The following is a 5596-nucleotide window of genomic DNA, read 5'->3' on the forward strand; positions in this document are numbered from 1 at the left end:
CTCCTGCTGAAAACACCTCAACAGGGTTTTGTGCTCCACAGAAGAAGGATCATGAGCATGATTGTTAACCCTGAAAAAAAAAACACCTCAGGATTTATTTGACCGAATGAGCCAGAGGACTTCCCCAGAAGAGCAGAGAAAGAAATATGTATGACCTTGTGGTGACTTCTTCTCAGAGAACTTACACAGGTTCTTCGGAGAACCCTTGACCAGAGCATTTCCAAGAAACTGCCAAAAAAAACTCCAAGCACATTCGAGGGTCCAATGAATAAAAAAAATGGGTTTTGAGACCATTCTGGAATCTGAACCTTTTTCATGGTGCAACACAAAATCCCTTTTATTTTTTTTAAATTTTTTAAATATATTTTTATATTTAGAACCTTTTATGCTCTTGTTAAGTATAATATCATTAAATTAATTTACTGTCTATTTATTAAAAAAACTTGAGATCTGATTGGCTGAGTTGTATCAGGGTGTGGCCTGGTGGAGAAAAGGGGGAGGAGTTCAATTTCAGAGGGAAAATGATCAATAGATTTTTTGTGAAGAATACAAGAAAAAAAACTAGACATAAAGTTAAAGTGGTTATTTTTGTTAGTGCATTCACTACTCTAGATCACCGGATCCACTGTGATCTACTGGATCTTTATGGAAGAAGGTGGATTTCTGATCTGGTAAGTTCAGTATTTTTTATGTTTTTTTTTTTTTTTTTTACTTTCTGAGAATATTACTGATTAAATGTTGTTGTTTAAATAATTTCCATAAAGAAACCTGGAATTTAAAACTAATGACATTTTTATTTGTTAAATTAATTTTATTTTTATAATTTTTTTGTTTGACCTTTAGTTTGTATGGATGCTGATAATAAAAATTGCATTTTCATAAAAAATAAAAAAAACACAAACATGAAGTACCCCCAAAAAAACAAACAAATAAACAAACAAACAAACAAATAATATTTAGTTTGACTATGTATAAAAAATTGCTTACATCTATTTCTTTTTCAAAAATAAATAAATGTTTGTTGAGTAAAAGGTGAGAAGGCAAGACTTCACAACAAAAGATTTCTGAATGTTTTCTGGAGGTTTTCTGGAGGGTAGAAAGACGAGGAAATGATGATGTGTATAAACGAATTGGGGGGGATTTGCTGGATTTGTGGTAAAGGCGATAAGCGGAGGCGGAGGGAAAACTAGTTTTTTTACTATCACTCCTGCACACTACGTATCCCTAAACTTTAAAATTTTTACTTTTTCTTCTTTGTTTATCTTAATTTTCGTCACAATCTTCACTTTCTGGCTTCAATTCGCCATCTAGCAGCGGCGTCTCGAGCTCGTACCTCAAGTTTTTGCTCGCATATCAAAGCAAAAAATCGACCGAGTGACCACTCGTATCTCAAAAAACTCGTATGTTAGGGCACTCGTATGTCGAGGTACCACTGTATTGGGTTGCGAGTTGATGAAGACAGTCACCTTCGAAAGTCAATGATTGTTAATGTGTTCGCATCGAAGTGCGTCTGATAGGCAGTGTTTTAAATCAGTGTCGCCTGCCATCGGGTCGTCTGTGTGTGCAAATAAATAATAATTAATAATAAATTAAATGATGAATGAGTGATTTTTTATAAAATAAAGTTGCCCTTTAAGGTGAGACGTCTGAGTCTGTGTCTGCCTCTGAGTCTGTGTTTGTGTCTGCCTCTGAGTCTGTGTTTGTGTCTGCCTCTGAGTCTGTGTTTGTGTCTGCCTCTGAGTCTGTGTTTGTGTCTGTGTCTGTGTCTGCGTCTGTGTTTGCCTCTTCATCTGTGTATATGTCTGCCTCTCTGTTTCTGTCTGCCACTGCCTCTCCATCCGTGTCTGCCTCTCTGTCTGTGTCTCCCTCTGCATCTGTGTCTGCATATCCTTCTGTGTCTATGTCTGCCTCTCCTACAGTTCCTACAGAGGTGTTTTGAAATCCAGGTGATGCTGTGTTTGTTTCCGTGTGTGTGTGTGTGTGTGTGTGTGTGTGTGTATACACTACATACTACAGTTTAGTATGGATTCGTGTAGCTGTAAATGTCAGATACAGTAGTTGTGCAACGTTTTCATGTGTTTTGTTTCTAATTAGATTTTTCTCCTACTTTTATTATTTCAATTTTTTCCTTCTGCCTTTTAAAGATGAATTAAGAAATGAAAAGGGTTGTGTGACTTTTAAGGCGTTTTGATTTGCGCTCTCTGTACCGCGTTAATTAGCATCTTAAAGGCATAGAGTAATTAAATATAAATGTGACACGGCCACGGCTAAGTGGAAAGTTTGTCCGTTAATTGGCCTCGCTGAAATGCAAATGTAAAAAGGAAACGAGTCCGGAAAAAAACGTTTGATCTTTACTGCAGACCCTGTAACGATACAGAATTTCCTCCTGAAAAATACACACTCTGTGGCCAAAAGAATTGGGACACATTGTGTTTTCCACCCGTATGTGGCTCTTCTCCAAACTGTTACACAAACCTGAAGGCACACAATTGTATCGAACTCTGGATGCTGGAGCATGAGATTTTTCAGCATGACACTGCCCCTGGGCACAAAGCCAGCTCCATGAAGATCGTCTCTGGGTTATGTATATAACCCTGGTTCATTAAGACCAGAGGACTTATAGGAGAATAAAATAGCATCAGCTTCAGGGTACCGCAGAAAAACCGTGTCACAAATAGGTTCTTATTTAATGACTGCCCCATGAGAGGGGCATGAAAAGCTTTAATTGTGGACAAGTAAACCTTCAGGGTGGAAGGAGCCAACCCCTTGGTAAACTGTTCTTTAAGGAGTTCCAGTACTGAGCCGACCGGGCAGTGAACTGGTTTCAAGTGGTGGTGTTCTCACCAAGCCGTGAACAGGTGCCTCCTTGCAGTGTACAAATTCCACGTGGAGGGAGCTCTGGATTGGAGGATGGTCTCTACCACCTCGGGGGAAGTAGAGAGAGGGCACTGCTCCCTTGTTTAAGTGGCCTGGTATATACGCTGCCCTCAAGGAGAACATCTTTCTCTGTGCCCACAGGAGGATCTGATGTGCCATCTGGTACAGGAGGAGAGATCCCAGATCCCCCTGGGGGTTGATGTGGGAAACCACCAACATGTTTTCCGTATGGACCACACGGCTCTCTTGACACATCTAAGGCACATAGGGCTCACTGTGTGACCTTGATTGTATGGAGTGAATTACCCCTCCGAGAAAACCCCCGGACTCTGAGCCACCACTAGGGGGGTCTTATGTGCAGGAGGCAAAGTGGAAACAAATTGGATGCTGCTGCCATCAGACCCAGCAATTTTTGAAACTGAGTGACAGTTAGTGACTGGCCTTCCAAACTCTTTTGATGGCTGTAAGGATTGAACAGTGGACAACTGTGCCCAGATAACAGTTGAATCCCATACTACACCTGGATAGGTGTTTCTCAGTAATGGAGAAAGCACACTTTTTGGCGTTCAGCCTTAACCCCAGCTCCTTTATGTTAGCAAGAATGACATCTTGATGCCAGACTGCCAGCTGCTCCGATTAAGATAGTATCAACCAACTTATATTTTTTAGAATGCAGATGCCCCGAAGTCTCAGCGGGGTCAGTGCCACATCCCCACTTCGTGAAGGTGCGGGTTGAGGTGGCAAAACAAAATGGAAGAACCCGGTATTGGTAAGCTTTTGCGTAGTAGAAATGAAGAGTACTTTTGTACGTCGCTCTGGACAAGGGTGTCTGCTAAATGGCGCAAATGTAAAAATAACCAGCCATCATCTCTTGCACTCTAAGCATTGTCCCATCACTTCACTCCTCTAGTCCCACAATATCCAAATATAGTAACACCTCGGGACTAAAGAGGTGGGCTGAGTAGGGCCCGAGTAGCAGACCCACGCATGGAGACAGTGACGTGTGTTGCAGAAAGCGCTCATCCAGTTTACTGGAAGGGCAAGCTTCCTGCTGATCAGCTGGCCAATCTATATCCAGCTTGGCAATTGCATGAGTCACTACCTCCAATAGCTCCTCAGGGCTTGTATTTGAGGGCTCACCGACATCCATCCCCTTCCCCGCTTCAGAGGAAGAGAGAGGAGCAAGCCCGTCTCCAATCCCTCTGCAAGGTTCACCTGCAAACTCAAAGTCCTCCAACGTCACTTCTGGGTGTGGCCAGAACCGCACCCTCCTCAAAGATTGCTCTCTGGGAGTGGATCGTACGTGTGCGTTTTGCAGCAATGTGAGCAGTCAGCTCCCTTAAGAGCAGGCGACCCACAAACTGTGCTTGCTATCCATTCATAACAATTTTTAACCACACCTTACCTTTTTCGTAGAACAGACACACAGAGCGCTTCCTGAACAAACAGAAGCTAGCGCTGGTTTCACTCCATGTGCATTTATAGCTTCCTGGTAACGTCACCCTGCTGGTGATGCCACACTTTCCATTGGACTGATTACACATGTGATTCAGAGCATAATATATAATTTAAATAAGAATTAATTTAGAATTGTTTTTTCAAAAAGAAGCATATAGCAATATTTTGCTCAGGTGTCCACAAACTTTTTTGTGTGTTAGAATGTTCAATAATTTGTGTGATTTTTCCGATTGATCACTGTTGCCATGTTTTTAGTCCTCTGACCTGTCCATCTGGCAAAGGATGTTCCTGTCTGGCTCCTGTCTTTCTTCCAACCAAATACAATCCAGAATTTACACTGACTGTAGTGTAATTGGCCAATCTGATGCTTTTGTCGAGTGTCCTCATGCACTTATAATTGCCTACCTAGTGGTCAAACATGGGAACTGCAACAAACAGTCACTAATAAAAAGCAGACAGGATGGGGTTGCCAAATTGGGTGAGTTAAAATTTGTTTTTGGTCCCCAGAAATGTTGTTTAAGCAAATAATGATTAAAACAAATGCTGATGCTGTTAATTATCCCTAAATAAGAGCTTCTAATATTCAATCAGTCATTGCAGCATTCGTAACCATCACGGTCGACGGCTGATGTACGGATTGTTCGATTCAGCATTATAGGGAAAGTCCCAACAGGTCTCTCTGTCCTCCCACCTGATCCAGAATCTTCCTCTTGCACCTCCACCTCTGCACTGTGGATTCTACATGCTGCCGTATTTGCGACACGCCTGCCAGCGACCATGGCGTCTCCTCTCCCTCTCTCTCTTTTAGAGACCAAAATAGATGATGCTGTTTCATGTCAGAAGCCCAGGAGTGACATCTTGCAGGAGAGCCGGGAGCAGGACGTGGGACGAGTAGCACACACACAGCAGTGACGAACAGGGAACTATTCCTGGCTTGAGCTTAGCTTCCAGACTTTATGACTAGCCCTGAATGTAAACACACACACACACACACACACACACACACACACACACACACACACACACACACACACACACACACACACTAATGCTAAAACACTATATATATGAAAATATTACAGAATTTTCTTTGATTCTTATTTATTTTCTTTTAAATGTTCACACGCTGAGAATAAATGAGCTGAGAGCTGCAGTGTACAAATCCGTATAAACTAAATGTGACTTTATTCAACCAGAAAATATGAACATTTAGATGCTTTTCATGCTGAAGCTTTCTCTGTTTGACCTCCATCATTCTTCA

General features: G+C 41.8%; 1 long non-coding RNA gene across 1 annotated transcript; it reads left to right on the top strand.

Annotated features, from left to right (window-relative positions):
- The first annotated feature begins 509 nt into the window (after nucleotides 1-509).
- LOC310737103 lies at nucleotides 510-5189 on the top strand. The gene is made up of 3 exons (XR_014536757.1): nucleotides 510-671; nucleotides 4591-4813; nucleotides 4927-5189. It is a non-coding gene; the product is annotated as an uncharacterized lncRNA (long non-coding RNA).
- Nucleotides 5190-5596: the final 407 nt, after the last annotated feature.

This window comes from Silurus aristotelis (assembly GCF_946808225.1).
Source record: "Silurus aristotelis genome assembly, chromosome: 14".
NCBI classification, from domain to species: Eukaryota; Metazoa; Chordata; class Actinopteri; order Siluriformes; family Siluridae; genus Silurus; species Silurus aristotelis.